The sequence below is a fragment of the Nuphar pumila genome, chromosome 17 (genome assembly GCF_984573655.1).
Source record: "Nuphar pumila chromosome 17, dmNupPumi1.hap1.1, whole genome shotgun sequence".
Taxonomy (NCBI): Eukaryota; Viridiplantae; Streptophyta; class Magnoliopsida; order Nymphaeales; family Nymphaeaceae; genus Nuphar; species Nuphar pumila.
In genome coordinates, this window is record NC_143265.1 from 83,284,203 (window position 1) to 83,302,619 (window position 18,417).

An 18,417-nucleotide genomic window follows, 5' to 3' on the forward strand; every position below is an offset into this window, starting at 1 on the left:
ATAGATCATCTTCATTACAATCAGGTGATAAGCTCACCACTGTCATAAGCAAGATACTGTTTTACGTTAAATGGATACCGATAAGGTTAAGCAAGTCAAAGAAATGATTCAATGAATCATAGTAAAAAAACAACAACAATTTCTTATTTGCTTATACTACGCATCGAGTTGTTACTTACCATGCCAATAAAAGAAACGATTTGTCATATATGTGTTGACGATAGCGATTCACGTGACAACGATTTAATTATATATACGATGTTGTGAAGCGATTTTAATAAAAATCGCTAAATGAGCAGCGATTTGAATACGAAAATCGCCACCGCAAGCGCGCAACAATGTATTTCCACATGCACATGTTTTAAAAATTTTTCTACAAATATCTTACGAATCGATACTAGAAAATACATAATATCTTACAAATCAATATACATATCGCATACTATATTATAAATCGATACGATGATTCAGCATAATAGCTTACAAATCAATACTACAAACCATATAATATCTTACAAATCAATATACATATCACAAAATATATTTCAAATTGATACAAAAATTCAGCATAATAGCTTACAAATCGACATTACAAAACATATAATATCTTACAAATCGATATACATATCATAAAATATATTTCAAATTGATACGAAAATTCAGCATAATAGCTTACAAATCGATATTAACAAACAAAATAATATCTCACAAATCAGTAGTATGTTACTACAACCGCGATTTGTGATTCATTGCATATACTGAGTGAATGGACAATACTGGATGGGGTAGAGGCCCTTCCTCACATATGTAAACAAGCATTCTTGTCAATGGGTCTCAGCGTTTTACAAATATCTTTCATTTTCCAACCGTCGAAAGGACAATATCCACCTGTAATAACAAAACATTGCCTTAATGGCACTCACAACGCTATACGTTCTTTAACAACAGCATGACGACATATAAAGGTACTCACGACGCCTTAATGGCACTTGTTGGAATGTTTGTGCGTCATTGCTTTCTTCCATACTGCCTAATGACAACAAAAAAGAAGAGAAGACTATAAAAAGAGATGGCCGACAAATGCCTCTATGACGCCCACCAATGATCGAACTAGTCAATCGCAAACCTAGGATTTTTTTGTAACACAAGGCAGGTACGAGAATGCGACAATGTGTTGTAACACAACCTAAAAGCCGAGGCGGGAACCTGGACTCAAGATGATAACAAAGGAGAGTCTAGTGGCAGTACATCAAAGAGAGCTCTTGTTAGAGCAGATGGTGCAAAAGTTTACAGCTTAGGGCAAAAACAAAACATTTGGACTTTGAAGAGTTAATATCATTCTCAACTTTCTGGATGAAGGATATTTTTGTTCTTTTCTCAAACCATCCTTTTCCTTTTTTTGGATGAAAAACATTTTTGTCCTTTTCTTGAACCATCATTTCATGGCGAGAATAGCAAGAAATGGTACTTAAGTCTTTGCAATCGCACCGAACTCCGATGCTAAGTGATGTTGACACACACAAGAATACGAGCACAATATGCTTATATACGCAACGCTCATTCTGACCCCGAACATGCACTGTAGCAAACTGTGCGTCTTCAGGAGAGAACACACAACACCCTCCCAAACACAAACATGAGCTGAGCTGAGTTAAGGCCAAACATGCCTTGTTCGGTTAGTCATAACCCACCCCTCAATCAGGTTGGAACATGTATCTTTGGGGATAGGATCCATTGAAACAAACAAGATTCAAATTTTATTCACCTGATCCATATTCCTTTCTATTTAATTTAAGAATAGACCAATAAGTCCTGGCGCTGGTCCCATATCGGATACAGGATACCGGTTGAAGTCCTCCAATTAGTGAAGCAAATGGGTATGATACGGGGCTGGTTGTGCAGCAGGTCTGAATCTAATTTTGGGTCCAAACTAGTTCCAATGTAGTTTAGTTGTATCCAGATCCAAAGTTTAAATGATAATACTAAATTCAATAAAAAAGTTGGGAAAATAAATTTTTGAATGTGAAAAAAGAATAAATAGATCGGATCTGGATCCAAATAAGGATTAAGAGTAAGTAACAATCTTGAATTCAAATGGCAAATCGGAAGATTCCAATATCGAAACATGTAAGCCCTAATGCAACCCGAAAGTAAAATTTGGAACTTAGTTTAAGATCCCAACACTTGAATAATGGGTTGGATTCTAATAAGAGGTCCATTCGAACTCCTACCCAATGTTGTCAGTACGGTGCATATTAGGCCGATAAGTATTGTATCAGTAGAAAATCGATACGGTTTACCCATGAATCGGTTATTTTTTAATAAATATACATTAAAAATTATTATTATTATTTTAATAGGTTTAACACGTGTTGTATTCTGATTAACACGTAACATTTTTTAATTATTTTTTGCTTACTCAAAACGATACACGGCCGATACCGATACTGACAACATTGCTCCTACCCCAGAGGGACTCATCTGCCAATTCTGAATGAGGATTATCCGTTTCCGTAATTTCTCATCTCCTTTGACACTATAAAAGGGGACAGCCGCTTGCTCAAAACCCTAATCGCCGCTACTCCTCTTCTTCCTCTCTTCCCATTATCCCCGTTTTCACAGTTGCCGGGAGAAGATGACCACTCGGTTCAAGAAGAACCGAAAGAAGAGGGGTCACGTGAGCGCCGGGCATGGCCGGATCGGGAAGCACCGTAAGCATCCCGGAGGCCGCGGTAACGCCGGAGGCCTGCACCACCACCGGATCCTATTCGACAAGTACCACCCTGGGTACTTCGGCAAGGTCGGTATGCGCTACTTCCACAAGCTCAGGAATAAGTTCTACTGCCCCATCGTCAACATCGACAAGCTGTGGTCCCTCCTCCCGGCGGACGCCAAGGAGAAGGCGTCGCCAGACAGCGTCCCCCTCCTCGACGTCACCCAGTTCGGCTACTTCAAGGTCCTCGGCAAGGGAAACCTCCCTCCCTCACAGCCCATCGTCGTCAAAGCGAAGGTCGTCTCCAAGTTGGCGGAAAAGAAGATCAAGGAGGCCGGTGGTGCGGTCGTCTTGGCGGCTTGATGGTGATAGATTTGTTTCCTTTGAGTCTGATGCGGTCGCTTAGTTCAATTTGCTTAGAGCTTTTTTATTTCCCTTTGTCTATTTCCTCTTTTAAGAGACAATTTTGTGTTTGGGATGTTTTAAGTATTAATCAAATTCTGATGAATTTTAATGACTTGGTTTATCCTATATTGGAATTAGGATTTCATTTGTTTTTGCAGTTGTTGTAATTAAAATTAGGGGTTATGATGTGTTTTCTTATGTTTCTTGCTTGGTGTGGGTGTTTTGTTTGCTTATCTTTTTACAACCATGAAATGCATGCGCAATGGGTGGATCCGTGGTTAAGAAGGTTATGGGTTGAGATCACTATGGTTTCCTTAGTGGAATGATCATATATATATATGTGTGTGTGTGTGTGTGTGTGGAAATAAACTGTAGTAAAGTGTCTCTGCTCGGGATTGTAGTGTCCCACATTTGGGTGCGACTTTCTTTAATTGAGAAACTGTTATTTCTTACATTTATTGGATTCTTTTTAAGATAGTAGTACTCTAAGTTTTAATGGATACTCTTCTTATTGGCACTGATGTTTAGCCATGCGTTATTTCTGATATATTTGGAAAAGGTTGTAGGCGAGGAATATGGTTTAAGGTTGTTAAAATCTTAGGATTAATTGTGTTAGGTATTTCCTATGCCACTCTTGTTGATAACCACGCATATGACCGGGGCCCCTGTTTATGGCCTGATTGAAGAGATGACTGTTAACTTGTCGTTTCTTATTCTTTTCTGTCCCTTTTCCAAACCCTAAAATGATACCATATACAACAGTATAGAATTCACATTTATTCTTTTGGTATCTAATGAAATGTGTTGCACTTTTAGGTGAAATTTGTAGATAAGGGATTTGGGGGTGTAGGTAACTATGAGTTGGCTAAATGAGGGTTTGACGGTGATGAGATGAAAATATGGGTTGGTGGGAGAATATGAAAATAATCTCATTGCTCAAGATTGGTTTGTGTTTTATATTTGGACCCAAATATGGTTTACTCCAAATTGTTGATTTCACTCGTACATTTGTCAGATCTCTGCAAGCTTAGGATTCTGTGTGGCAATAGTCTTACCAGCCTCTGGAGAAATTTTCTTCTCATCCACGGAATTCTGTCTATAATGAGATTATGTGTGCATTCTTTGCCTACTGAATGTTTACTGAGTAGTAGCTTATCTGATAGACATAGACGTGCTTAATGCTACCTGGAGATTGAATGAGTTCTATGCATTTCTGGATTTGGATATCAATAGATTATTTTGATCACATCTTGATAGAAAATTGGCAGGACATTTGGTAGTAATAAGCCATCATTGTACTCGACTGAGTGAAGATGGTGCTATCCCTCTTTCCTGACATGAAAGACGTGTGCATTAGTTATCTCTGTTTCGTATTTTTGCAATTGGTCATCTTATAATTTTGTTAAAAATTTGACCAATTATAGAAGAAAAATTGATAGATTCTTGATTTTAGGTCGATGTTTTTGAGTCGGGGCTGGACTTAGGTCTCATTGTCAAGGCCTAAAGATAAAGTTTTATTTTCAACCTTTAAATTCAAGTAAAATTTGAGTTATTTTCAGACAAATTTTCATAAGCGAAATTTGAGTTATATATTGTTGGATGCGTCGTGAAATTTTTAGTGTAACTATATTTTATTTTTCTTGATTTGGGTTACACATGACTCAAAAATCACATTTTTTAAAAAATTGAGTAGTTTGTCGTTTCGGATCTTTATTTGGATAGGATTGGATTTGATAGATTTAATCCAAATTAATATGGATTTAGACTCTATCCAAGAATCATATTGATTTGGATTTGATCCAGCTCAAGACTCATTTGGATTTTTGAGACGAATTTGGATCTTAGATTCGGATTTAGATTCAAATCCATGCTCAATGATTTTTTTAACTTTAAATTCATTAAAAACCTTTAAAGTGGAGTTAATTAATGTTAAGAAGTCTTTCAAGTTAATTTGGTAATTTTTGGAAGATGTTGAAAATTTATTTATTATTTAATATTAAATAATTAACAAATTAATTGAGTGTAATTCTGAAAATTTAATTTGACAATTGTTTAGGACTCTAAGTAGAGCCTTTGAACCTATATAAAATCACTTTAGAAGTGTTTTAATTCACTAATATAATTTTTGGAAACCTCTAGCTACTAGTTATTTATTTATTAATAAATAAATAAATAATTTTAATTAATTTCGAGATTTATTTTTAAAGGGTTTAGGACTCTTAGTAGAGCCCTTAAACACACATAGAAGCATCTAAGAAGGTTTTAGAAAGCTAAATGAAATAAAACTTTAAAAAAGTCAAGTTTCAAAATTTTTAGAACTCCAAGAGAGAAGAGAGTTCCAGTTGGGGCTGCACTCTCTTCTCCAGTCCATCTAGAGCTCTATAAATAATTCAAAAAAAGGGAAAGAAAGAGAAGGAAAGAGAGAAAACAAGAGGAAAAAGAATGGAGCTTCTTCTCCTATCTTCCGTCGTTTCTACCATCAAATCCATATTTCTTTTCAATATTTGCATAAGGTACGGGTCTTTCTCATTGTTTGAATGAGAAAAAGGCACGAATTGGATTTCTATGCAAGATTTTAGTGAAAATTCATGCAAAAAGAGTAAATCTGGAAATTTTTTCTAGTATATAAAGTTTGGGTTTTACTTTTCTCTTTTTTTGGATTTTATTTTGGAAAGAAAACATATATCGATACATGATTCAGAATATGTACTTCGTTGTGTGTTGTGAGTCCCCAAATCGAGACAGATTTGCCATGTTGTAACATGCATAAATCTGATCCAGATTTAGTGTATTAGACTCTTGTTGAAAAGAAAATACATGATCTGCAATGTTTTATGAATTTTCTTACTTGTTTTCCGTATATGCTTGTTGTTTGGTTAAGACAGAAATTGATATTATGTGTTTCCACGGTAGAACAGTAGGTTTAGTTGTATATTTTTCCGCTATATAGTTTTGTATAGGATTCATATGGAAACTGAATGTAAAACTCAGATGTTATATATATATATATATTGCTCGTGGATTTGTTTACACCTGCATATCTGAATATAAGTCTGCAAAGGCATGCTTATATACCTGTTTATAAATTTGGGTATACAAGTATATTTGGATGATTTTTTTTCATATACATACATGCTTGAATTTGAATTTAGATACCCAGATACATGCATACCTAAGTAATAAACCTAAGTACGCCTATCTACTCGAAGGTACATATATATATTGCTGTTTTGCCGGGCTTGCGGGCAGGCCTCGCCAAACGGTTGGGCTGGTGCAGGCTTTTGGATCCTGCCAGGCTAGCCACTTGGCTGACACCCTTTAAAATAACTTTTTTTTTTACATACTTTAATTACCGTGAGGATTTGCAGCCAGACCTCTTAGTGCACTGGCAGGCCTACCGAGCCAATTAGGCCCAGTTGAGTGGGTTCGGTTGGGCAGGTTCTGAAATAAATAAATAAATAAATATATATATATATATATATATATATATATATATATATATATATATATATATATAGTGCAAGTTTAAAGGCCCAGATTTAGTACATGTTAAGTCTTGAAAATAAAGGTTTTATTTTTTGCTAAGATGGTATGCTTAAGGTATGTCCCATGACGAGTTGTCCGTGTTGTCATCATGTGATATTTGAATATGAAACTAAGTATATGCATGTCTACGTGTTATGTGAACATGCTATAGCTGAATGTAAACATGCTTATACCTGCACGTTTTCTTTTATATGATTTTTTATGCACCTACATAACTGTTTCTTCTGCAAACATATCGAGATTGGGTCATGTTGTTTTGCTGTATCGTTAAGTTTTCTCTTCTTTTTTGTTTCCTGTTAGGTCGATTGGCAGCTCAGCTCAATCAGATTCAGCTGGCCTGCCAGTGCTTGGCACACCCACCAGGCCTAGCCAAATAGGTTGGCTGGCAAGAGGCTTACAAAAAAAACATATATTCCTAAAGTTATGAGGTGTTTGAAAAAGCATTTCTTCTTAACAGAATGTTTGAGTACATGTGTGAAATACATTCAAATTGTTTTTGTGTTTCATGCTCAGGTTATGCTCTTTCCATGTGTTTATGCAATTTTGGAACAAAATTCAGTTATGCATGTTGATTTTCAAAATTTGTTATTTATATTAGATTTAACCTTATGCATGCGAAAGAATGAAAAGTTCACATGTTTAGATTAGAATTGATGTATTATGTTGAATCAAAATATTAATGCAAGGTTGCTTTCTTCCTTTCTTGTGCATTGAATGAAATCATGCTTACATTAAATGAATGTGTTTTGACGTTTGCATAATGGCATGAGTGTTCACATCGTCTACTTGAGATTATTCATGAATGGAAGCATGTATTTAACACGAATATGTGAATTGAATGAAATCATGCATTTAACATGAATGTGTGAACTCATTGTTGTTTCGTGCACATGCATTGAAAAGTATATAGATGAATGCATAGTGGCATGCTCTTTATGATTTTTGCAGATGAATGCATAGTGGTATGTTATTCATGATTTTTGCATGTGAATGCATCGATGATTAAAATGGATCATCATGGGCTATGAAATGCCTTAGTCAGTGTGCTCCTTACTTTATTGGTTGATGCATTGCAAAAATTAGTTTGATAATATGGTTCTAATTACATTCTTCTATTGTAGCCACGAGTGATAGACCGTGAAGAGCTGCACATGTGGATTTGCGAGCTTATGATATTGATTTTGCAAATTAATAAAACTGATATTAATAATAAGATAATAAAGAAAACAATGTAATGAATGTTCTCTTTATGTTCATTCTACAAAAAAGTAATCTTCAGCTTAACAGTTTGAGGACCGTGAAGGACCGTGAAGATACTAAAACTTCATGTGCGTTATTGCTTGTAAACTCGATATTGAGGTTCTTTTTTTTGTCATGGTTTTAGGAAGAATCCGTCACTTTGCCTGAGAGAAGTGTGTAGACACAACTATTGTTTTAGTATACCAAGAAAGTGACACTTTTGGATTTGGATGTCCTTAGTATTCTCGACATTAGATTTGGATGTCTAATGTTTCGAAGACTGTTTCGATCGAGGGTTAAGTTTGAAACCCAGTAATAGAATACAAATTGTGTGCTAAGCTACCCTAGGAACTTAACTTGACCTCAGAGATTTTAATTGTTTGGAATATTCATGAGCAACGGTAATTAAAAACAACTTAAATTATGTGCATTTAATATGGACATGTATATAAAAAAATTTCTAATAAAAGATAAGAATTTATTCATGCATTGCATTAATATCATGCATATTATTGTTATGCATTAGATCATGCATATTTACTTGTTTTCTTAATTGTAATATATTGGTGAATGTGTGATGTTTATTCTTTAATGTATATTACATATTTTTATTGCTTTAATTGTGGTATCCGTTGTTTATTAATTATTTTTTTATTTTTATTAATTGTACTCGATTGCATAAATAGTTAATTGAGTTATAAATTTATTATAATTGCATCTTTTTAAAATATTGCATGAATCTTATTTATGATTTTTTTACTTATTCGTTTCTAGAGATTCGTAGATAGAATTATTTGTATTCTGGCACTTCTACTTTTGTGTTTTTCATAGCTTTATATGTTTAGTGATGTGACTTGTTTTGATAGGAGTTCCAAGAGGACTACACGGTTGCTTGACTGATTCTTTTGAACGTGTTTTTTGGTACTCTATTTACATTTTATTTGCTTATGTACTCTTTAAATAAATAAAGTTTGGGTTTGATATGGTTTGAAAGATGAATACAAGATCTCTTGTGGTAGTGGTTGTTTTTAACGTTTTTCTAGAAATGTTTTTGCACTTGTTTAAAAAAAATGTCACTTTTTTCATGGGTACGAGTTGGGGTGGTCACAATTTCTCTGCAAGTTAAAAGTAGAAAGTAAAGTGGTCATTTATTTATGATTATTTTGTTCAGTTTTACTCTACTGTATTGTGCTTTCTTAAGCTCTTAATTTTTGCGTTTGTGATGTTGCTGTTACACTAACCCCTGTCCAACTAGTGTAATTAGATATCTCCATTACTCGGACTATATTGTGCTTTCTTAAGCTCTTAATTTTTGCCTTGTGATGTTGCTGTTACACTAACCCCTGTCCAACTAGTGTAATTAGATATCTCCATTAATCTTTCTATACTTAAGCTCTTAATTTTTGCCTTGTGATGTTGCTGTTACGCCAAGTTACCCTGTCCAACTAGTGTAATTAGATATCTCCTCCGCAAGCTACGGTTTCACGCTGCTGATTTGTTTTCCCGCGTCTTTTAACATTTGTTCTGGCATCTAGCTGGATTGCCTAAGCCATTTATTTTCTGTCTCACGATGTTCCACCAATGCAAACCATGTCTAACTGGCAACTAGTCTAGTTGGTTTGTCATTTTATCTGATTTTGGGTGTGGAAAAGGAAAGAACACCTATTCGAATTTAATGTTAGGATTTTAAAAGAACTGTCTGAAGCTAACAGCCTCTTTATTTTATTTTCTTGCAACGTTGGAAACCGAAGGAAAACGGAATATCTATTCGTTGTAGTCCATTAAAACAGGATCCTGTCATCCTGTGTTGCTTCTCAGTAATATATAATTAAATTATAAACGGACTATAATATGTACCGCTGATTTTAATTCCATCGATTGGTGTCTGTCATATTATGTGCCATTATAACAATCCATTTATATCCAACGGTTTTATGCCATGGGAGGCCGGTACGCTCGAGCTTCTTTTGTTTATGCTTGCTCTTTGCTACAAATGGTTCTTTACTTGTTGGAAAATAAACGTTTAAGAATCCTTACCCGTGGATTTCTAAGATTTGAGTTTTGATGATGCTTTTTGAAGTTCAGTTCAGACCACTGTCACCATTGTGATGTTTTGAAAATATCGCAATAAATACTCATATTTTAAGGTAGCCTATATTAAAGGGAATATCTCATGGTATTTTCAAAATATTGCCACAAGACAAAACATCGCTATATTATCACCATATTTTTGGGATTTTTTTTTTATTATTTTAACTTGTCTTTAAAAAATAATAAAAAGGAGCAGTGTCACCTTGTGTTGGGACGTTGCAAGTTTAAATCCCAATGATAGGTGACTTGGAGAAGCAGTGGGATCCCAACAATGAGCTCCATAACTTGGCTCAAGGCTTCAAATGCACTCATGGTGTTCCATTCAGCCAAACGAATCCCTAATAGAGTAGCTTTAATCCCAGTCCCCCTATAGAACTTGCAATGTCTCAGCACAACTTGGCTTGATAATCTACATGAGCAGCTCGTAGCCTGGCTTGGAAAGCTTACTTTCACAAGCCCAGTTGATCGCTTAACGAGTTGATTTGAGTTGAGCCAAAAGCTGCTCGGTTTATTCCCAGCTTTAATCCCGAATTTGATCATGGGCTTGACATAACTGATGAACTAAAGTTGCCATCTAATTATCAACTTCACAAGGTCGATTTCTAACTGCAATTGAAGCGGGGAATCCAGTTTCACACGACTTCAAATGAGATTATATGCTGCTTCATGGTGTTTGAAGCCGAATATTTGCCATCACTTCATGGAGTTGACTCAAATAATTCTAATCACAAGTGAAGCTCCCAAACATGATTAACTGAAGCCACAAATCTGATCAGTGAGCAGTGGATTCAATGCAGCTGAAGCAGCGAATCTTATATATTGGCTTCCACCCCACAGTAATTGTATTGCAACTGATGCCTCTAAACTGAACGGTGGCTTCCCAACGTCAACAAGTAATTTGGTGTGCATTCTGATCATGGCCTCATGTTTTTTGTTTGTGGCAAAAGAAGCTAGCTAGTAGTATGATTAGCAAGCTGCAAAGATGTTTAGGGCCATTATTCTCAAAAGGAATCATGGATCCAGGTCAGTCATGACAGAAAAAGCAGGTAAAGGAAGGTCTCTCGTGTGTATGAAGGATTCATCTTTGGTAAAAAACAGAAGGCAGCGCAAATGAAGTTACAATAGATAAGAAGAAAGACAAAGGCAACAGATTGGCCTACTGCAACTGCTGCAATCCTCTAATCATGGAAACCGCTTTGTATCAAATCACACTAATGATTCAAAAGGATTGTTCTCATCTTCTATTAACAAACCAAAGACCCTCTCTCACGTGGAGTGTTTAGACTAAGAGAGAGAGGTAACCGTCAGATTCATCTAGTATCGAACGGAAGCAGATCAGGTCATGCTGAAAATGAACGTTTTTGCTCATGCGGACATCGTGGCCGTCTGTTTGCATTTTGGATGAATGCCACGTGGTTTTGTTGACTTTTGAGCTTTTTAAAATGCAAATCGGATGGTCAGCATGAGCAAAAACGCTCATTTTCAGCATGACCTGATCTGCTTCCCACCTTTTGACGTGGTTCGATACCGAAGCAGATCAGGTCATGCTGAAAATGAGCGTTTTTGCTCATGCGGACATCGTGGCCGTCTGTTTGCATTTTGGATGAATGCCACATGGTTTTGTTGACTTTTGAGCTTTTTAAAATGCAAATCGGATGGCCACGAGTGTCAGTGCACACCTCCTTGTGGTGGGACGTTGCAGGTTCAAAACCCGGTGGGGGTATGCCTAACCCTAGCTTGCCTTTCAAAAAAAAAAAGCGGCAATCTGACTATTAACTCTATGATCACACAGTTAGAAGGTCAAGAACCGAGCAATGAATGGTATGCGTCTATCTCAATATAGGCACGATTGGATGCTGATCTGTGGTCTTCGGTATCAAGGGCGGCTCAAGAGAAGTTGAGGCCCTAAGCATATTTCATTGGAGGCCCTCAATCCTCCATATTTTTTTTATTGGATGCCCTCAGCATGTTAAATATAAGAGATATATATTTTTTTCATTTGAGGCCCTAGGCGGTTGTCTCAAATCTCAAAGAGGCCAGTCGGCTCTGTTCCTTATTAAAGCCATATATAGGCACAAGTTAATAAAAAAACTAATGAAATTCAAGAAAAACCCAAATCAAATTAACTAAAAAATAAAAAAAAACCCTAATCAAAGCCCTGTGAAAGAAATTTCTTATTTAGAGCTCTAATCAGAGCCCTAGAGAGCCTAGAAGAAAACAACGAGAGAGAAAGAGAGAATGCCAGAGTACTATCGTCGGTGGCAAAGCCACTGGCGAGGCGACGACACCCTAGTATCGTCGCCTGGCTGTTGCACAAGAGAGAGAGAGAGAGAGAGAGAGAGAGAGAGAGAGAGAGAGAGAGAGAGAGAGAGAGAGAGAGAGAGAGAGAGAGAAGATCAACATTACCACTCGTGAAGATCAACAAAATGTTGAACCCATGAACCAAACAAGATAGAAAACAGAAATAAAAATATATAAAAAATAAGATGCTAAAGAAAAAGAAACTACAGACAAATAGCAACAGACAACAAATCCAAGCTCAACCAGGATCCGCTGGATTAGAAGGCACCACCGATGAGTGAACATTGATTAGAGGGAAGGAAAGGTCTCTAAGATGCATACGTAGAATCACATATACATCAACTAAGATTTTATGGACAAGATTATTAAGGACGATCAAAATTTGACGAAAAATAACATCATTGTGTGCCATCCAAACAAACCACCAAGTAGTAAGCAATAATGTCTTCCAGATCAGTCTTCACCGCTTGTATCGTCTAATTTCAACAGGGCCCAAGAGCAGATCAAGCGCGAAAGACTTCTCTTTGACAATTACGTTCGAAGATCTTCACGTCCTATTAAATAGAACCACAAAGATTGGGCAGGACCAGAACAAATGAAAAAAAAGTTTCTTCAGTAGCTTGACAAAGCACACACCAGCTAGAAAACTGAAAACCCAACTTTTTTAAATAACTGTGAGTCTGAACCCTATCATGCAAAATTAACCAAGCCAAGACCCGAGATCTTGGAGAAGAGCATTTAGCCCATAACACACACTCAAAGAACCAATCGATTCCTGGGGAGAGAAACAATCTATACACTTTGTGGATGTGGAACACACCATTTGGCATAATCACCCATTGCAACCACTGATTGTAATTTCCCGCATCTCCAATTTGATCTTTGAAGAATGATAAGGCTCTCAGCCACATGCTTCGCAAGTGCAAGATCGTCAACCCCTGGGTTCTATGACGAAAAAGAGATAAATCAGGAGCATCATATTTAGCATGAAGCAAACAAGCACATGGAGAACCTGGTTGATGAGCCATCCAACATTGCTTGGCCACAAGAGCAATACTCCTTTGTCTTGAAGCAAAAAAACCTAAGCCAACTATATGCCTAGGTAACACCACCATTCGTCAACCAACCAAATGGCACTTACCCTGGAGTTGACACCTAGACCAAAAAAAATCCATCATTAAATGACAAATCTGTTTCTCCACACCCACATGCATCATGAATATTGACATGAAAAATTTAGAGATAAAAGAAAAAACATGTCTGATTAAAGTTAGACGGCCAATGATGGAGCGATAAGATGCCTGCTACGAGAAAAACTTGTTTTTCACTTTTTGAATAGTTGGAGCCCAAGCAGCGGAAGAGAGGCGCTTCACTTGTAACGGCAGACCCAAATACGTCATAAACAACTTAGAGATTGCATAATTAAAAATCCATTATCCCGCTGCAAGCATAAAAGACTCATCATTGAACATAGTAAGAGAGCATTTGCTATCATTTAGAGAAAGCCCATAAAGAGAGAGAAAGAACTGAAGAATAACTTTGAATCTAAGCATCTGTTGCATGTTTACTCGCCCAAAAATAATCATATCATCAACATAAATAAGAATATAGTTCGAGAAATTTGAAACATCTAAAGGATCAATCAGACACTTCTCTGCAACACGCTTAAGCAACACCACACGACCCTCAATAATGGCATTGAACAACAAAGGCAAGAAAGTGCAGTCTTGCCGTAATCCATGCCCCAACTTGATCCGGCCACCTCTAATGTCGTTAATCTTAATCATGGCCTAAGCGTTAAAGACCAATTCCCTCACCCACCCAGAAAAACGATGACCAATGCCAAAATTGGATAACATTTGAAATAAGAAGGGTCAATGCACAAAATCAAAGGCTTTATAAAATTCTAATTTAAGAGAAAAATATGACTGACCACTAAGATGTAAGGAGTGAATGACTTCAGAGGCCAAGAAGAAAGAATGATGAATTCTCTTATTATGGATAAAAGCGAACTGAGAGTTCAAAAATATTTGGTGAGTCACGACCTTCAACCTATTAGCCAACACCTTGGCGATCATTCGATAGAGAGCACTCATAACAGAAATCAGGCGAAACCTAGAGATATCAGTGGCAACATCATCTTTCAGAATTAAAGAGATAATTGCCAGGTGGGTTTGAATAGACAATCTGGAGTTGCAATAGAACTCATCAAACATGTTAATAACATCAGGCTTGACACAAGACCAAATTTTTTTAAAGAAATCCACATGATACCCATCAGAACTTGGAGCTTTTCATCCTGATAAACCTTTGATTGCCCTAAAAATCTCGTCTTCAGAGAACTTTATTTGCATAGATCTGACTTGATCTTGCTGAATCAAACCAACAGAAACAGGACCAATGACACCCGCCGCGATAAGTGAAACAGAATATAAACAGGACCAATGCCACCATTATTAAAATACAAAACTCCTGGCGGATTTAAACTCATATTCCCAAAGAGTGATTAACTGACCATGATCCGAGATAGAAGGAGCTAGCAAGACACATTTGACATAGGGAATGAGATCCAGTAGATTTGGAGTAACAAAAACCTTATCAAGAACTCTACAGCATGGGCGAATCTGCCTATTCAACCAAGAGAAATACTCCTCGATAAAAGGAATAGGGTAAAGGTGATGTCGATGAACAAAATCTTGGAAACCTCACATAGATGGATTAGGAAGAACGAGGTTATTAGAATCATGAATAGACAAAAGGCAATTAAAACCTCTCATTAGAAAATGGTACTCTCCGTTTGAGACGACGATCCTATTAAAGTCGTTCCCAAAAGCAAGCTTCAAGATGATGTGATTAGGGCCATACACAACAGTGACGACGACGCTTCTGCCACTATCTTGCAAAGTGAATGCAACATACAATGAAAAAAGACCCATGTCCAGCTGGAAAATTTGTAAAGACTACTTTCCAAAAATAAGGATATCACCGGCATGGCTGATCGCAGGCTTAAAAAAATAGTCAGCACCCCTCCATATACCAGAAGCAACAAAACGAGAAACATCATCTATCTTGGTTTCGCAAATAGCAATCAGGTCGAGCTTCTCTTGTCTAACCTAATTAGCCAGAAACATATGCTTGGCGGAGCAAATTCAAGCCCCTAATATTCTAACAGAGAGACTTCATGATACACAATCAGAAAAAATTTGGGGAGTGTGTGGCCTAGTCGACCTTCGTGGAAATCTGCCATCGAAAGTCGTAACATTGAGTGAGTTGTTCCTCCTACTTCTACTACCACTGCTAATGTGTCGATGCCGAACAACCCCCGCATGCTCAGTAGCCCTCGAAAAACCGGAAGAATCACTCCTTAGACTGGAGACAACACCAAGTGAAGGACCTAGGGAGCCACATACGATAGTAGAGACTCCAAAATGGTAGATAGCATATCGACAATTATATGAAGCAACTGGCTCATGGTCGTGGACTTGTATGTGGCCAGATCATTGACGAATTATCTATCTGGTTGAGATATTTTTGGAAACCGCTGGGTTGTATGGTTATTCGAGAATTGCGTGGCAATGAAAGAAGCAGCGTCGGATAGAAGGTAAATTTGACTACTGTAAATATCAAGATAACTTGAATTTTGAAATTTTCATTTCAATGGAATGATGAAAAAACAAGAAAATATTGTTTGTAATGCACCATAAAAATTCAGGAAGAAAAATTGGAAAAAAAAAGTAAACTCACCCAACAGAACACAAATAATGATAAAAAAGCAAAGAATTTAACCATTCTTGAAGAGGCATCAGTTCAAATTAGTGTTTTAAGAGTGTTGGCTTGGACTTCCAAACCAAACAAACTTGTTTGCAGTTGCAGGTGGCCTCCCTCTGTGAGATATGTTTTGGAGATTCTTTCATTATTTCCATATTTTTCCTTTTATTATTGTTTTTTAAATCTACATCTCAAGTTGGTGCTTATTTGGTGGACCATGGAGCTAGTCACTGAACTGCAAAAAGAGTTGGATTGCAGCGTTGTGGTTCCTTAGTGATGAGCTGGGTGATGGATTCACTTTTGACCTCTGAAACCGACATATATCTTAGTCACGGGCTTCTTCGAACCGTCGCCATAGCTACCATCATAACCAACCAATTCTTTCTTGATATGAACTAAAGAACCGGGTTGGTCGCTGCTTCAGCCCATTCCTCTTGCAGATTCCAATACGTGAATGGTTGCAACCGACTCCTTCCTGATGTACAGCTTAATCTGTACACTTCATCCTTTCTCACATTTTGGTATTGGATTCAAGGGATCGATGGTGTTATTGGTTGCGTCTTCCTTCTGAATTATGGGACTTAAAGAGAAGCAGATAACCATCCTCTATATTAATTTATTCTAATGTGTGTGGACAAACGGACCCATCATCCATGATTTTTTCCCTTTCAAATTATTGGTCTGTGGTTTTCAGTCACCATATATCATTATCACCATCCTTTTTTTTATCTTGGGAGTAAAAAAAAGAAGTTACATCATTCATTATTCAATATTAGCGACCCTCAATTATATATCATCCTCTTTTATAAGCCAGGTTTCTGGCAGTAGTATGAGTTGTTTACTGCACATCCAAAAAGTTGTTGGTTCTCTAGTCTAAAAAGCCAGGTGGGGGGACTTCATACACCGCCACTTGATCTGCCTCATAATCTTCACTAATTTGCGTTTAAATGTACTAAACTTTCTTCTTGCTTTTGGCATCGTGTAATATACTTAAAATCCCTGTAAATTCCAGATTAATTAATAGAAAATTATCTTGCCCATCATAATCTTGTGCCCCAAGCGACAAAAGTAGAGTGGTTTCAAGCATTGTCACAATATCGGATATATATATATATAGCATCCTAGAAATTTACACAAAAAATAGGCCAAAGGTAAAGCGATATATCACGTTGTGTTGAGTAACAAACAAGTTTTTTTCCTGTATTTTTCTGCTCTTTTGAATGTTTTGTTTATTTTTATTAATAATTTAAGATTATAGCTCATGCACCCAATTAGCGTCTGAATTTGACTTTTTTCTTATATGTTTAATAGTATCTTGTTTGCCGATAGATTAACAATATATAGGCTATATACAGGGTAACAAGGGCAATGGGACCTAATGGTTGGAATATGCCCTTGTTTACGCCATTAAAGCCAACGGAGATTCCATCTGTGTTGCCGCTTCCAACCGAAAGCCGAGAGATAGCGTCTTTCGCGTAAACCATCCAATGGGTATCAATCCTTCCACGTCACTTCGTACGTCACTAGTATCTACGACAACTTACTTCTATACCAAAAAGAGTCGCCAGAATATGAGAAGATAACTAAAAATATTGCTTAGGAATCAACCATTGGATTGTGTATTTTGGATAATATTTATAAAGATTATGAGCCATTGATTTTAAAGCTTTAAAAAAATTTCTTTATGCATCAAAATCTGAGTCAAGAAGGGGTTCTTATAAAACAAATAATGTAGATCACATACGTATGGTTAGATTAAAACAAAAAAGTTCATGAAAGAAAAACAATGACAAAACTAATCCCTTATAAAAAAATCAATCATGGTTAACGAAGGCAACAAATTTACATAAAGAGAGGAATGTTATACGAGCCCAACGAACCTAACACCTGGACTAATAAAGAGGAGGTTGTGGACCGGGGTTTCAGTGTCTCCTTCCCCAATCTAACATTCCCTTGGTTGCCGGAGATCCTCACTTCCTAATGGCTCGCTCGACTGCCGTCTCTGTGCTGGTCTTGGCCGTCCTTGTGGCCTTGACAAACGCCAGGTCTCTCGTGGACGATGGTGAGAGCCATATTCAGATGGTCACCGACTTGATTCATGATATAGACGCTCACTTGCTGCGAATCTTAGGCAACACACGACACGTTATCGAGTTCTCACGCTTCGCAAAGAGGTGAAAGATCGGTGGCCCTTTTTTTAGCTCTTCTTTTTCTGCTACTTTTTTTTAGGGAGTTTCACGTCTCTGTCTGTGGTTTTGGACGATTTTTTGGGGGATCGTAAAAGGGAAAGAGAAACCCTTTTGAGGATTGGTCCTTTACATTCGAGTGGTTCGCTAGATTTGAGCAAAAAAGAA

At 36.9% G+C, this 18,417-nt stretch overlaps 1 pseudogene across 1 annotated transcript; it reads left to right on the forward strand.

Moving 5' to 3' along the window:
• The first annotated feature begins 2,564 nt into the window (after window positions 1–2,564).
• On the forward strand, window positions 2,565–3,280 carry LOC149812542 (large ribosomal subunit protein uL15x pseudogene; annotated as a pseudogene). Its single transcript, XR_016428525.1, has one exon. The product of XR_016428525.1 is annotated as a large ribosomal subunit protein uL15x pseudogene (transcript).
• The last annotated feature ends 15,137 nt before the right edge of the window (window positions 3,281–18,417 follow it).